Genomic DNA, 18,330 nt, shown 5'->3' on the forward strand with positions numbered 1-18,330 from the left:
CACGTGACCTAATGTTTAAATAAACAGAATTTGCGTGACAAAGGCTGGGCAGATGCAATGGACTAATTGGCGAAAATTTGTAAAATTAAAGTTTATATATAGTTTTAAAAAATATCATGTCTAAATTAAAATTCGACAAAAAACCTTTTTTAGATTGAAACCTTTATTCTGTAATATAAACTCAGCTTGTCATAAAAAACATTTGAGACTGTGAACCTTGGCTTTCAAAAAGTATTAGAACCACTTTTCGCAAATATTTTTTAACCTTGAGAAAGTAATTTTCGTGCATACGCATTAAAACAATATGCTATTAGTCTTAATAAGTGCATTTTTATAATGGTTAAGTTGACAATCAAATATTCCAAAGGATAAGCTCCTGAAATGGACCATTAACAATTTCCGTTGACAATGTCGACAGCAAATGGAATGTGGAAAGACAAGTGCAGTGTTGCCAAATCTCAACATTTTTAAACTTGAACGCAGCAAACGATTCTAATTCTCCTTAATGTCGACTAAGCGTATACAAACTATTCAAAACATACTTCCGTCAGATACTTCCGAATTCTAGAGCTACGCCAATCATCGACCGACATTTTAATTTGTAAACCGCTTAATACAAATTTTTTTTCGTGTACATTTCAGAAATTAATAATTTTTAATTATCTTCGTTATTTTTATATTTCTTTAAAATGTGTAAAAAATATACCTCACCTTCTACAATTGCAGCAAATAATATTAGTAAATATATTTTTGTATTATCATTAACTTCATTTAGTAACTTGATTTTTATATTTCAGCTACATTCTCCAGGTCCCGAAAAGGTAACACAAACATAGAGATAGGTGGTAATACATTTTACAAAAATAGCATTGCATCAAACGGAAAAACTCGTTGGTGTTGCTCAACTCATTTCCGCCATGGTTGCAAAGCAGTGCTATATACTATCGATAATTGCATTATCATTGCGAAGAATAACCATACTCATTAAGATGCACTTGTATATTATGTACAAATAATATAATATCAAATTAAAATTGCTTTTATTTTACTACATATTGTTGTTAATACGTGTGCTATGCTATTTTACTGGTGGGTTGCTACAAATTATGTTGTATTTATTTGTTAAAATTAGTGTAGAAGCTGATTGAAGGTATTTTGAGCGGTGGCTCACGACAAAGACTTATCCTTGTCATGTCGGCCGGCGAAAAAAAACTCCGTACGCCTGCAATCGAGTTGAATTTAAAATTAAAGTTATTTGTTTTACTAGTTTTTGTTCACATGTAATACTAAATGTGCTATTTCTTTAACAAATTAGACGTTGTTTTTGATTTGTGTTGTATGTTTTTAGCTGTATTCACCACATCTTTAAAAGGCAACCCGGTTATAAAATTCGAGGGTTATAGATTCTACAAAAGCTCTACCTCGTGTGGGAAAATTCGCTGGCGCTGTTCCTCCCATTCACGTTTTTCTTGTAAGGCTGCTCTCTACACTATCGAAGGTCGAATCGTCTCAGTGAAAAATATACACACGACGGATTTGAATTTGCCTTAAAAATAATATATGTACATGTATATTTAAAAAAAATAAAAAATATATTACTCTCACCTATGTATAATTTAAAATTAAAATTATATTTAAAAAAATGTATTCCTTATTATAATTATCATTAGAGTTGCTGTTACTTTTCTTAATTAAGATATCCTATTTTTGTTTTTTCTACCAATGATTTCTAAAATAAGAGGAGTAGAATAAAATATATTTTTACAAAAATATATTGCCAAAAAGCTGTTAAAATAAAAACGCATGGCTACTTATTTTATTTAATTTTTTATATATGTATAAATTACAATGTATTTAACATAAATTATTTTTTAATTGTTTTAGCAAAGTATATAACATTAAAAAACGGAATGCAACTCCTTGAATACCAGGGTTATACTTATCACAAAAAATCTTCTACACGCAGTAAGATTCGTTGGATTTGTTCAACTCATTACCAATGCAAAGCAGTTCTTTACACAGTTCATGATATTATAGTTTCAGCAAAAACTATCCATAACCATTATGACACGATACTGTAATTATAGATTAAATAAAACACTTTTAGAATATATTTTCAATGTTTATTAATATGTTTAAAATAAATCGCAATGGCAAAACAGTTACGTAAATAGTGAAATCAGACTTTGATTGGCCGGCATTCATAGTAATTTCCCACCGGCCGATTTGTTCACTGTGAGCCGCCGCTCAATCCAGCTATCGTTACTAAAGCTCTACGTACTCCTTGAACATGATATACGATACGATAGATACTTTAAATTTAACCTTATAGATTTAAATCGTCAGAAAAGTTATTTCTACTATTATTTTTTAAGTGCAAATTTATTTTCATCGTGTAACTGTTAAATTTTTTTTAAAGTGCATCTGTTTAAAAAGTTAAACATGAAAAATAATCATATAAAAGCAGGTTTTGTAGTTCAAATTAAAATCAGAAACTGTTGCAAAAGTTGTTTTAAAACAAATGCGCTTGTTTTAAAACAAAAAAACAAAAGAGAAAGTTTTAGGATTTATTTTTATAATGATAGTGACTAACTAAAAAATATTATAAAGCTTACAATAGTGAAATGTTAGGAGAATAATAAAAATGCTTAACAAATGGGTACCGCACGAAATTAGTCCCGTTGCGTTTTTTAAAGATACAGCATCCTATAAGGCTTAACTCTTTCTAAAATAATGTATATGACTAATTATTGAATATTTTTTTAGCAAAATATGTAACATCAAAAAGGGGTCATCCGCTCATCGAATACGAAGGGTTTACTTACTACAAAAAATCATCAACTACTTACAAATCTCGTTGGTGTTGTTCATCGCACTTTAGTCGCGGTTGCAATGCGGTTATGTATACTGTACAAAATCAGATCATAGTTTTAAGAAGCACTCATAATCATCCTCGTAGTAAATATATTCCCCAATCATGATCAATGTAAAAATTTATAATAAATATTTTTGGTTAACAAAAACGCGTTATTTTCTTTTAAATCCAATTTTCAATAATCGACTTTATAGCAGTGCAATTCCTAGATATTTATTTATTTTAAATCTTGAAAACCTTTTCTATTTCACTAAGGTGGCATTATATATTCCAAATGTATAATATCATAAGCCAACTAATTGTTTACTTTAGACTTTGAACAATAGAAAAGCGCAAATAACAGTTGTCCCTTCTCAAAAGCAAAAATCCACGCCAAAAGCAATAAAATCGTGTCGTCGCGCTTGTAGTGGGAACGCTTGGTAATCTAGCGTTCATAATATGACTTTTAAAAGAATATTACAAATTAAATGAGGAACATATAAACCGAATTTTACCCAATAGAAGAGCGCAAAAAAACAATTATCCCTTCTCAGAAGTCAAAAATCCACGTCAAAAGAAATAAAATCGTGCTGTCGCCGCCGCAGTGGGAACGCTCGTTACCGAGCGTTCCCACTGCGGCGGCACCGACACGATTTTATTGCTTTTGACGTGAATTTTTGACTTCTGATAAGTGATAATTGTTTTTGCGCCCTCCTATTGACCAAAATTCGGTTTGAATATACTTAACCAATACTCTTATATTAAAAGTATGTTGTAAAATCGGTAAGGAAGACTATAATATTTTTAAAATGTATAATATTCAAGTGCAGTCAAACTTTTTATTACATGAGAGATGAGTTGGCTTTATTTAAATTTTGGACTTGATCTAATGAAAGTTCTTAAACTGTTATAAGCTTTAGAAGGTCTGGGTTTGAACAGCAAATGGATGTTTCGCAACTGACAAAATGAGTTTCTTAGACAAATTAGAGCAACATATGAATACACTTTGACTACTACTCTTATATCGGAAGTCCGTAATAATATTGGTAATGATGGCTATCCTATTTTTAAAACATAGTATAAGTGCAGACTAACTATGGAGCAATATGCGAGATGTGACGTTTCTCTGTACTTCTTCTTCAGCTTATTTTACCTGAGAGAAATATTTTGGACTTGATCTAATGAAAGTTCTAAAACTATAACTACTTTAGAACTGTGTAAGTTGTAAAAGAACATACTAGAAAATATATTGGGCATGACATATGCAGATGCTTTTGGACTGTAATGTTTGAACCATTTTGGACATGATAACATACATACAGTATATTAGTTATATATAACTTAAAATAAAATAAAAATATAAAGAAAATACTATATGTTATCATTTAATACAACCATGATTTTTGTATTTTGATATCTTAATAATCTAAAAAACAGGATTTTTGCCTTATTGGTCACGCTCGAAACACACGATTTTTTTGTTATTTTTTTTAAAGACTATTTACCAGTTGTTTGCGTCAGTCTTTTAGCATAGTTTTATTCAAGTCTTTGAATAGTTGTTCAAGTGTTATTTTTAAATGTTTTAGTGATTATCATTCCGTCAAACAAAGGCAGAGGTGGGAAAGTTTTGTACGTAAATGGGTACACTTACTCTAACGAGCGACTCACTAAATCAGGACTATCTGCATGGAATTGTTCGTCTTACCGCAGAAGCCGGTGTACCTGTAACGCCAAAATTAATGGTGAAAAACTGATTGAATTAAACGGAGTACACAATCACCTTCCACCCGATTATTTTATCGACTCCGCGGGAAAATTGATAAAATTTTAAAATTATACTCCGTTCTGTCTTACAAATCATATGTCATTCGGCGTTATATATTTAGCAATGTGTGAATTTATAAAACTGTAATGAGACAGAAATAAATGTTGATTATAAATCAGTTCGCCTTTTAAAAAACTCGCACTGGAAGGTCTGGAAGGCATTATTCTAATTAATAATTATTTGTATTTTAGTGACTTACATCCCGACTCCTAGAGGTGGAAAACTTTTATACTTAAATGGGTACACGTACTCTAACGAACAAGTGCGGAAATCTGGAGAATCGATTTGGTACTGCTCTTCTTACCGCAGAAGTAAATGTTCATGTACAGTGAGAGTGAATGGAGAACGTTTGATATTGATTGACGGTTCTCACGATCATGAGCCGCCAAAATATTTTAAAATTTCTTCTGGAGAATATGTAAAATTGTAAATGTGTGCAATTTACTTAAGTTTTATTAAACATAAATGCTAATTATAGTGTTTTTTTTTCAATCGCTATCCATTTATAAATAAACTTGCTCTTAACATCACAATATAATAATTATATCGCCTTCCTACAGTTTCATATTTTTTTCCAAGACGTAGTTAAAATCTGCAGAATGGTACAGAAAATTACTATTACAAATTTGACACCGCTGCACGCAGTTTTACTAAAATATAATACTTTATTTTTGTTTCAGTGCACTTCATTCCATCTCGCAAAGGTGGCAAAATATTGTACGTGAATGGGTACACATATTCCAATGAACAAATACGAAAATCGGGAGAATCTACATGGTACTGCTCGTCTTACACCCACAGTCGGTGTAAATGCACAGTCAGGATTCAAGGAGAACAGGTTTTAAAATCGGAGGGAATTCATAATCATCCAGCCCCACGGTACTACAGAAGTGCGACTGGACAATTCATTAAGTTGTAGATGTAGTAATTGCCCTAAATATAAGTAAAACTAAACTCATATAGATGTATGTATGTTTTATATTACTATTAAAAATATTGTTTTATATAAATATGTATTTCCTGACAAGAATTTTTGAATGTTTTTTCATGAAATGGATGTATATACGTGTGCTCTTCTAAATGCTTCCAAAGCCCGATGTTCAATGGGTGCATATCGATACGGTTGACACGTCTAAAAGCGGCCACAAAACACCGAGGCGAAGCGTCAGTCTTGAATTTAAATCGTGGCTTAGACATAATAGACACTGATAAAATTGCAACTACGATTGATACGGATAATTTAGTTCAAACCATATGGTATGTTCATCACGTCGGTGTCACCACTTTAGCAATTTTTTAGTGGTGATTGCAATTCTATTCTGATAAGTCGCTCAGGGACGTAATTTCAGCTTAGTTTTTCGATAAATGACATGCATTTTTCATTTTAAAAATTCAAGGGGGGGGGATATGAATATTGAAGCTTTCTTATCTTGACGTTTCGCAGCACTTCTCATTATTTTGCCATATGTCAGAGTACTGCAATATTTTTAATCCTAACCATATGTCCATAGATCCATATCTTAAAGGTCTGTATTTTTCGGAATAATTGTTGGTTTAAGGTCCATGCCTCAGTTCCGTATAGGGTAAATGGCGAAGATATAAAAATATTCAAAATAATAATAGTGCCGAAAATTTTATATTCAATCAAAGGCAATATTTTGTTCTATTGTATATGCTATTGCAGCGTTCAGGTCGTGGGTGGTTGTAGCTTCGATATAAAGGTGACGTTTGTAGAGCGAACTCTACAAAGTGGACCTTATGAAATCTCTCAGGTTGTGTCGTAGTTTTAACGGTCGATCTTTGTTTGCATCAATAGATTCTTATAATTTAGAAGGCGTCGGTATTTGTTCTCGAGCGTGTACTTCCTGTATATAATTGCTCGTACAGGAAGCGAGGTATAAGCCCGAATTCGAAAGAATCCGTTCAGCGAATATGTAGTCCGAGCGTCGAGGTGCAGTAGAGTCGAATGTCGAGTGTAGTTTTCGCACTGCATTATATTCGCAGTCAGGTGAATCAACCACATTCCTACTCCGCGCGTTGGAGGGGGTAGCAGGTACGCGGCGTGACTGTAGATAACTGCTCAGTTCGCGATCATAACTCAGCGGGGCTTCATATTCGCGTCTGCTGTGTCTCGTGACTCATGTTATATACGGATCGCTACACTAGTATTTGTTTTATACTATATAGTTATTATAAAACACATACAAAGGGTTATTAAAAGTGCATTGAAGTCAATCATAGATGGCGTTAAAGAGGGTAAAGTATTGCGTGAATTAATTGGTTAATAACCTTTGAACGAGCAGTGTTCGCGCGCGGCGCACGTGTCATATAGCATCAACCCGAGCGCTGCTCGCCTGTTTCGACTTGTTTGCATTAATATCGAAATTTTCATTATTATTATTATTCTGCTTAATTTGTAATAATAAAAAAAAAACAATTTTTCACTATATTTATTAATTAGCAAAATCAAAGCATTCGAATACCCCGGCGAAAATTGTTTCGATGTATTAGATATTTCAACTATATCATTATCCCTTTAATTATTTACAATGTTCACATCCTACACAGTTATATTTTGTAGAAATTTGTGCATTGTAGGTTTTTTTGTTTGATTTTAAATTGTTTTTTTCATTACAATTAACATAATAACTATATATGTTTAGTATCTTTAAATGTTGTTTGTTTATTTAAAGGTAAACTATATGCTGTATTGCTAAGTTTATGCTGTAATATATTGAATGTTAATACATGCTTGCAAATTTTGCGAAAAATCAATGGATACGGAAGTGGAACATTTTCTTTTAAGATATTAAATTAAGTTGTAGTAGCTATTGTCGTTTTTATGTTTTTTTAAATGCAATAAACAAGCTCAAGTTACCGACATAAATGTCGGTAATTTGAGTCGAAATTTGACCTCTGATTATCCGTCTGATTATTTATGAATATTTTGTATTTCAAACAATAAGAAATATTTTATGAAGTTAATTCGTTAGTTTCCACTTGACTGATTCATTAAAAAAAACATGTCGTTTTTATCTTATTTTTAATATATTATGGACAAACTAGTGTTTATCTTATTTAAAGCAGTCTGCTTTTTTCATAATGTATAAAATATAAGGTATATTGTGTTACTTACAACCGTTGCTTTTTTTGTCATGTAACGCATCATATGTTTCAAAAGCAATTGTTATTGAATGCACGTGTGTAGCAATTGACAATGTAAAGAGCATTTTATTTCTTTATTTTTCCGTAATTTTGACGTCATTATATTTTAGTGTAATCGTTTAAAAATTATCTCAACCGCCGGTCCCATTAAAAAAATCCAAAATAATAACAGAAAATATGGAAATATTTCTTCACTTTCATTCATGCAATACATTGCCTTAAAAATATTTTTTAAAATGCGGGCGGCAAATCTTTCTTCTTTTGGAATAATAATTTCGCACAAAATATCGTAAACAATATTTCTTACATTCAGGTACTTCTAAAAATACTTTGTACGCTGATCCTTTATTGTGCTATTTATGAGTACCAATAAAAATCAATAATTCGACTGTGTACAAAAATCCTTCATACATGCATTATATTGTCGTAAAAAATATTTTTACAAATGCGATATTTTATCAAAGATGAAAACATCATCTTTTGCAACCCAATTAATTCCAATAAATATATTTTTAGATTACTTTTTTTCAGTTTTTCTTCCCACTTTTCTTCCAAGAAAAAGTGCGTTAAAAATTGAAAATTAATTTGTTGAAAATGCGACATATTTTTTTAAAAACAAATTTATGTGATTGATGATTGTAATATTTATTTATATATTTTTATTAAAATAACTGTTGCACATTTAATATTTATTTTATAATGTCTCAAAATTATTTAGCGTCGAAAGACTCATCTCTTGTATATATTTATTTATTTCTACTCATGTTAAACGTTAATTAAATGTAAGATATAAATCTTTACGTGAATATTATAAACTTTAGACAAATCGTCGAGATCGTCTAAAGTTTATCCCGGAGCATCTTCAGCATCATCGTCAAGATCCCCCAACAACCAATTATATTTATTGATAATGTGTTATTTTATGTATTGATGATACAAATATTCGTTGATGCAAAGAACCGCTAAAATATATTACATTAACCTCCGATTAGTTTCTCATATCTTCTAAAGACAATGATTCTCTAATTATTTGTTGATGATAAAACATTTTTTTAACCCTTAAGAGTCCTTTGTTCATATGTATTGGACATATGTTTTTACTGGTAGCTGTTATGTCCGTAACGTCTTGAATTTTTTTCGTAAGTTATTTATAAGCATATATTAAAATAATAATATTATAAATTAAATGAATAAATCGTATTTCAAATATTTCATTTATTAAATAAATATCTATATAATTTAATAAAATAATAAATTAATTAAATAATTCATATAAATAATAAACGTTTATAATTTAATAAGATTAAGCCTTTGAGTAGTGAGTTAATATATACACATTTGTTAATTTGTTAGTATACACCATCTTACGTATTTTTCCATAATTATTTATGTTTTATTTATTTATTATTTTTTACATTGCATTTTTAGTAAATTATAGAAAAAATCAGTGATTCACAATGTTTTATTGCTTTGATTTATTTTACTACTTTTTGTGTTACAGTGAAATCTCTTTGTAACGAATAGCGAAATAACGAAATTCTCAGTATAACGAATCTTTAATTTGTCTCTGAAAACCTTTTATACAAAATGTTTTCATTGTTACGAAGACTGGTCTCAATATAACGAAATAGTTGATCCGTATTTAAAAATGAGCTTACAACTCGATACAATATTTCTCCGAATTAAATTCGTCCTTGACGTGTGCCGGATGTGATCACAAGCTTTATTCAAGGTTTTTCATCAACCCTCAAACTTTTTTTATAAAACATTTTTTTTTACAAAATTAATGTGTTTATTACAGTATCCTATTAAAAATAAAATTAAATATATTATCTTCCTTACATTCAATATAATCCGCATTTGTTGGAAACCTGACAAGCTAAGGGCCAAAACCCCGGTGACATACCCAAGAGCGTTTATTGTAAAAAAAATATTTTTGGAACCAAAACCCTTTAAAAAATAACGTTTCATTAAAATTTACTGTCAAATTAAAAATATATAATAATTTTTATTGTAAAGCATTAATTTGGTTCAGAAAACCATTGTTATCTCCTTTGCCATAGCAATGGTTGTCACACGCTACAAATATTATATTTTCACAAAAATAAAACAGCGGCCCTCGTGCAACGGACAATGTAACCAATAGAACTGGCTTCGAATTAATTTTTAGAGTTACTTATTTAGCTTAGCAACAACTGATTTAAATTTGTATTACATTTTTGTAAGACTTTTATATTAAAAAAATATTAATAAAACTGTTTTTGGTATAGATAAATGTGTTTTTCTTTAACAAAGCATGGTTTGCAAATAAACTTTAAAATCTGAATATTTTTATCTAATGTATTTTTATGTTTTAGTTGAATTCATACGGTCTCGAAGAGGTGGAAAACTTGCGTACGTAGATGGATACACATACTGTAATGGACAATATCGAAAATCTGGAGAATCGAGATGGTGCTGCTCATCTTACACACATTCTTGCTGTAAATGTACAGCTCTAATAGACAGATGTAACAAGTTGCTGCTACTAAAAGGATCACACAACCATCCAGCTCCGCGATTTTACAAAAATTCTGCCGGAGAATTTATAAAATTATAGATTCACATATGTATTTTGTATATTATATGTAATAAGCTAACATTTTTAATGTATACATAAATAATTTGTTTACAAGCTATAAATTAGCAGCTTTGCTATTTTTTAAATCACGTTTTTCAACCAAATGAGAGATCATCCTTTGGATCTTAGTGTATTTTTAAATAATTATAAATAAATTGTATTTATGTTTCTTCTTATTGTAATAAATAAAGATTATTTATTTCAGATTGAAGCTAATTATTTTACACATTCTATTCAATTTTATTAAGCATGCTTTTCGATTATATATCTGCTAGTTTGTAGTTCTTATTATGTCACTCTCGACACGGTTCTAAGTATTGATATTAATATTTGTATTATATGTTTTAGTCAGCTACGTCCCGTCGTGCACAGGCGGCATAATGTTGAACGTGAATGGGCACACGTACTCCATTGAACATAGACGAGATTCAGGAATATCAACGTGGATGTGCTCATATTATTCCCGAAATCGATGCAAATGTCAAGCTACTGTTGCAGGACATATATTGATATCAATAAGTGAAGCCCATAATCATCCTGCGCCCGGTTATTACGAAAGTTCTGATGAAAGTGACTTCTGAATATACAAATATATGCCAACAATTACGAATAAAAACGCACGTATTTGTTAAAAATAATTTTCAATCATTTGTATAATTATTGTCATGTATACGCGAAGTTCTCGTAGTCTTGTGTTCGTCTAAAGAATCTATTCGTTTTCAAATATCGAATTTAATTCTAAATTCTGGCTAATAACGTGAAGAGGGAAGCGGTTACTTTCACGCTCTAAGAATGGTAGGCGTTCACTTGTTTCGTGATCGGTTGAACTTACGTGGAGAATTTATTTATGCAGTGTTGTCATGAGTATATCCGTTTTTATACATTAATGCAAATGGGCCAAAAATTCGCCCACGCTACTTTTGTAAAAACTGCAATGGGCTGATATTTTGGCCCTGCATTTGAAGAACTCAAAAAAGCATCCATGATATATGCTTCACTAATTGTAATTAGAATAAGAAGTATTATATATTATACATACATATAAAATGTTATATAATACTATATATTATATAACACTTGTAAAATACGGATAATATCCCCTTACACATCATAGAAAGAACAGGGATGTTTTTTAATTTTTTTAAATATATATATAAGCATTTTATTTTTTAAATATGGGAAAAATAATCTGTCATTTGAAGGCATGGGAAGTTTAGTGCTCGCCCACTTTTCTCTGCAACAGCCAATTACGAATTTATGAATGTTTGGGGATTTTATCCGTATTATTTCTTACTTAAACCTTTTTTGTGTTGTGTGACAGTTTGAAAAAGTTGCGATGCTCTAACCTAAAAACTTGTATTATATGTAATAACACATGCATTTGTAAAAGCACCTCTAATGTGCTATAAATATAATATAAGTCCTGTACGGCTTTTACGTTGCAATGAGTTTATTATTTATATCCGACTAAATGCATTAATTTATGGCGCTTTTAACGCTTAATAAGTCTTGTTCTCACGGTCAAATTTAATAAAGGCTATATAATAGTTGCCGTTGGTCGACCCAAACCTTATATTTATTTTTCGAAATGGGTTTGAAAAAAAAATATAGGTTGTTCAATGTTAACGATAACTTTAATAATGATAGCTCTTAATTTCTAGATTTCCTAATAAAATTCAAAGTCATCTATAATGTCGCCAAACATTCCACTAATTTAAAATACATATCTTTGCTTTAAAAAAAAATTCCATCCAGTTTTTTTACTACATTTTGCAATCTTAAGAATTAAATACTTAATTAAAAATACAGTAAAATGTATACATATTTGAAAATTTAATATATATAACTGCTTTGAAAAAATAATATTAAAACCTTTACCAGGCTTAAGTAATCAATTAAATTATTAGGCATAAGACTACTTTAATATTTAATACTTACTTAACTAAGAAAACGAATCTATGTCTCTAAAATAAGGCACTATATGCTTGTATTTAAATTAAAGTTTGCTTTTATTCACAGATTCTAGAAATTAGTTGATTATTATGGTTTCACGTAATATTTTTTTGTTTGATTATATAGCTTATTAATTGTTGGTGTTAAAAATCAACTACAAAATTTCCTAGTTTTGTTTTGTATTAATTGTATGGTTTTATATGGAATGACTTTTAAGCTTAAAAAGATATGTTACTCCACACCTAGCAATAATTTTTTTTTTTTGATAATGCGCTTTTACTGTTAATAAATATTAGTCTTAGAGCTTAATTTACAATAATAAAATCAAGATATTAACACTGTGGGTTTGTAGTGAGATGGAAATATTCTGTAAATGAATAGTTACATTTCCACCAATGAACTGTTATGGCAAAAATTTTGTGTTAGTGCATAGATACGATTTAAATATTAAACATATTGCAATTGTCAGGCATTCGTTACTTCAAAATTCAATCTAAATAATACACAAAAAACGTTTAGTAGTCATATGATACAAAATAACTAAAAATAAATTAACTTATAATTAAGTTTGTATTTTATTTTTTAATACACTTTATATACAATACTTACCATAAATTACTCTACTGTCTATCTTACTAAGCCTTTAGTGTTATAAAATTGCTATAAAAATCATGTACGTCTTGACGTTGAACCGCAACTAGAAAACCACTGTACTTCCTGCCGTTGTAATAAGGGATGCAAGTTAATCATCTTTTAGTAGTATACATTTTATTTTGTTTTAATTAATGCTTAAATTGTATTCTAGTGAGCTTCGTTCCATCTACGAGGGGTGGAAAAATTTTGTGCGTGAATGGATACACTTTCACTAATGAACAATTTCGAAAATCTGGAATATCACTTTGGTACTGCTCGTCTTACCGCAAACAGTGTAAATGCTCAGCAAGAGTACAAGGATTTCAATTGTTGCAATTGGAAGGTACACATAATCATCCGCCGCCAAGTTACTTCAAAAGGCAATCTAAGCTATTACATAATAACTAATAAGTTTAGGTTAGAGATATCGAATCACAATAATTATTTTATAATAATTAAAAAATGCATTTTATTATTAAAAATACTGCTGTAATAGTTTATGTTTGTATTTATATGATTTTAAACAAACAATATAAAAAGCGTTTTTATTTTTTATATCTATATTTTTAACACTTAAAATCAAAAAAATATATTTATATGTATACTTTTTTGTCATATTCATCCCAAATTCACACGCTGCCTTGTTAATAAAAAAATACTACTGGGACACTGCAAGTTATACCAAAACACAGGGATGTTTTCGATAATAACTATGAGAAGCTGGAAAAAATAATGTGGAATGGTGTTTATCATTATAATTGTTTTTTATTATTTTTTATATTCAATGGTATAATTTTATATTATGGCTATCATGACAACTTGTCAAGTCATGAGGGTTAGATTTGTAATAAAAAATAAAAATAAAATGAAACACCTTGTTATTAATAAAATTACTTATGGAGAAGTAGGAAATAATACCAGTACGATATCTAAAAGTCTTGTATTCAAATCCCATATGGATTCTAGTATTTTTTTAATATTTATCGTGTCAGGGAGATCCGAATTAGTAATTATTATATAGTTATAATTCTGATCGATCATTGCAGAATAAAATTTCGTAGATTTTATTAATTTCGCAGATCAAATCATGATGACATCTATTGATTGTATGGTGTACTATAAGATTATGTGGCACTGATTTTTTTTTAGTCTGATACTTAACTACCTACTAAGTTTTTTTTTTATTATGTTTGCCCCGTTGTAACGTATTGGGGTTACGTCCGTTATGTTGCAGCACAAGATAAACAATAAAATACACGTTAAAATCTTAATTTAGTTATTAATAAAATGCATTAAATAGTAATACAATTACTTTTACTCTTCATTTAGTAACTTACGTTGTTTTTATTGACGTCTTCCAAAAATTCTTATTCTTACACTACAAAATCACTAACATTAAGTGAGTTCCAGTTATAATAACTAGACTAGCTTTAAGGGTATAAATAGACTTAATACTATTTAGTCATCCTATCAAGCTCTGCACGTTGAAGAGATTGACTGCCTCGATGTTGACGTGCTGTCGGAGTTGTTTCGTTTTCAGCAGAAAAACGTCTCATATCATTGTTGACGTCTTTGACATATGATTGGTATCTTTTAATCATTTTTATGTGACACTGTTTGCCACATTTCCAGAGTAGTACGCCATAAAACCATATCCTAATTAGTTTTAGAACTTGATCTCGATTTTGTTGTATATTAATAGTTTGGAGCCATACAAAGCAATTTTAAGCATGAAACGAGTGGCAACGAAATTTGGCCAAACCTAAAAAGTCATAAATATTCATCGCATCAAAGTTTTAATTATCATAATAGAAAAGCCCTGCCTGAAGAGTCAAGACAAAAAAACAACGTCAAGTTAGATTTTAACGGTATAGTCTACATTTGTGTTATGTAACGAGTAGTGAGAATTATTCAAACAGTAGGATGCTAAAAGACTTGTTTGATCCATAGTTGTATTGAAAAAATATAAAAAAGACCGATTTAACAACACAATTTTGGTGTCAGAATTGGGAGGCAGTGTCAAATGCGGAAAAGTCCATATTGATCCAAAAGGGCTTAGCAGGCGGTCGAAATCGATGTAGGTGTCTTTGCAGTAATAAAATCATTGAATAAGTATTTTTTGTGATTTTCCCTGGTCTCTGAATCAATCTCTGAATGCTTTCTTTCAGTGACCTGGCGTGAACAAGTGGCAAGTATTTTGTACGTTTATTCTAAAAAAAAATATTTTCAGTCAGTATGTTTCCGGTGTGATAATTTATAAGCAAAACCACTGTGGTCGCACAAATGTTTACCAAAATACTGTATGAAAAGTACGACTTCTCTTATGCTTTGTTTGCTGAAACATATTTGATCGATTGTCACTTTCTACTGTTTAATTATGTAGGATCCTTTTCCGTCTGCCTATGCTATGCTTATCCGACGACATTGACATGGATTTTGCTTTCCTCAAAAGCTGACTTTGTAAATTTTAAAGAATAAATAAAAACTATTATAAAAATATTGAATGTAATTGTATGTTATTTTTAAATCTAATATATGCTATATTTGTTTGTAGTGAGCTACATTCCATCTTCGAGAGGTGGCAAAATTTTGTATGTAAATGGATACACTTACAACAATGAACAATTTCGAAAAACTGGAATATCACTTTGGTACTGCTCGTCTTATGGAAAGAGTCGGTGTAAATGCACAGCCAGGGTACAAGGATTTCAATTGGTTCAATTGGAAGGTACACACAATCACGAGGCGCCACGTTATTTCAAAAGTAAATCTGGACAATACATAAAAACGTAAAGTAGTTACAAAATCAATATGTATTAGTAAATGAATTAGAAATAAATTATTTTGTATTAAAACCTGTACTGTTTTATTGCTATCTGGCATGAAAGATGTTGCTTTTTAGTTAATGTTCAGTGGTGTTACATTTTCCATTTCCACTTGCTCGGCTTAATTCTGTTACAGCTGATGCAAATGTGTTTTAAGCAGAAATACGTTTATGACTTGGGAGTGACGTTTGTTGGAGATTTTAAGGTGTCAATGATGCTCGACGCTAATCAATCTAGTAAACTTATTATAATAATTATTTTTATTAATTATAATTAAATTTATTTTTTTATTTATACTGAGCGATACGATTAATATTATAGAATAACAAATTTAACGTAGAGCGTTTTATTTTAAAGCGAGTGCGTCCGGCAGCGGCTTAGAACAATTATATATAAGATTTTAAATAAAATTGTTTTTTCAAGTCACGATGGTAAAATTTGTAATAAAAACATAATAATAATAAGTAATTGTTTCACGGCTTTTTTATTTGCACTTACATATTTACACTTAATATTGTTTTGCAGTGACTTACATCCCAACGGGTAAAGGCGGTCGACTTTTATTCATAAACGGATACACTTACTCCAGTCAACGATTAGGAAAATCTGGAATATCATCCTGGATTTGCTCGTCTTACAGAACCAATTGCTGCAAGTGCATAGCCAAGATTCAAGACGAATCAGTTTTAAAATTGGAAGGTATCCATAACCATCCGACACCTCGATATTATAAAAGTCCCAATGGAGAGTTTATTAAATTGTAATGACTCACAGTAATAAATAAAATATGAAATACACTATGTTTGCATTTTTCAATCATTATTAATACCCCTAATATCGTATTTTAATAAGGTATAGCTTCAAAACTTTGTGGAGCTATATATTACAGCAACTTCTTCTGATCTCAATTTGCCCTAATGTAAATTTTAATAATTATTCTCTTATTAATACTATGTTAAATACAAGTAAACTTAATTTTAAATTATGTTTTAGTTGACTACATTCCGACATCCAGGGGAGGTAAACTTTTATATGTAAACGGATACACTTACTCAGATATGAAGGTTCGTAAATCTGGCGGAACTTCATGGAAATGTTCATCTTACGGCTTACTTCGGTGTTCCTGCATAGCGAGAGTTGATGGTGATAAAGTTTCCTTAAATGGAATACATAACCACTCGGCGCCTCGTTATCACAAAATTGGCACTGGAGAATTTGTAAAATTGTGAATTTAAAGGAGTAGTATTAGTATCGAGAATGTGTTGTAACATATCAGACTGAATATGTTAATAATTGTAAGTACATTTATAATGTATCTAGCCTTAAACCATCAAAAGCTTAAACCGATTTTACTATTGATGTTATTTATATTAATAAACTATCAATAAATTTATTGCCTTATAGATAATGCAATTTCAGCCCTTGTACATGTATAGTTAAATAATAAAATATTTGCTATACGCATGATTGATTTTTATTTAATCTAAGGAGCAAATTGTTTGCTTCGTTAGGTCGTTCGAACGCCCCAACAAGTTGCGCCTGTGCGAAATATTGTTCGGTATGGTTGTATTTGTTAATTAATTAATTATTGAATATGCTATTTAAACTTTTAACATGTGTTTTAGTGAGCTTCATTCCAACTGTCAGAGGCGGTCAACTTTTGCGCGTGAACGGATACACTTTCTCCGATAAGAAAATGCGTAAATCTGGTGAAACGTCGTGGAGGTGTTCATCTTATAACAAACTTCGGTGTATGTGCATAGCCATACTCCGTGGAGAACAAGTAGAAGTGATTGGTACACATTATCATCCGGCTCCTCGTTATCACATAAATGTTTCTGGAAAATACGTAAAATTATAAAGTGTGTTTATGGTACATATAAATGATTGGATAATAAATAAAACGTTTGTCTTATATGTATTGTTTTTAGTAGTCTAGCAGATGTTCTCTACTTGGTGTTTTAATTCCATGCGTAACATTTTCATGCATTGAAAAGTAAATTCAAGAAGAAATGATTCTCGAAAAATACTTATCTAAGCACTTGTCAAGTGAACGTCCATATACAAAGAAAGATGTGGATTAAGAAGAACCGTTCGCATACACTTCATATGTGAATAAAATTGTTTTTAAACAAACCGTCATGCCATACTGTGTCGAAAGCTTTTTCTATATTTAACAATAAAATTCCTGTACTCTTTTTCATATAAAATAGAGCATATGTGCTATTAAACTAATAAATTGATGTGTTGACGAGTGGTTTTTGCGGAAACCAAACTCTTCGTTAATAATTTTATTCCCCAAAGATTCTTTTAAACGCATAAAATTTATTTTTTAAATAATTTACTTTATGACGGTATGAACTATTGAATTTGTGAGCTTCTCCTTATCGGTGAATACTTTTTTAAGCATAGTGAGATTCTAAGTAATGTAATCAAGTGAACGTGCAAATTTAAA

The 18,330-nt window shown here is 30.1% G+C and overlaps 1 protein-coding gene across 43 annotated transcripts in view; it reads right to left on the reverse strand.

Moving 5' to 3' along the window:
* Nucleotides 1-18,330, reverse strand: part of LOC148234762 (uncharacterized) — a 564,675-nt gene that overhangs the window by 343,780 nt on the left and 202,565 nt on the right. The window lies entirely within an intron of this gene.

The sequence above is a fragment of the Plectrocnemia conspersa genome, unplaced genomic scaffold, assembly GCF_051122295.1.
Source record: "Plectrocnemia conspersa isolate PC_06_02 unplaced genomic scaffold, ASM5112229v1 ptg000005l, whole genome shotgun sequence".
NCBI lineage: Eukaryota > Metazoa > Arthropoda > Insecta > Trichoptera > Polycentropodidae > Plectrocnemia > Plectrocnemia conspersa.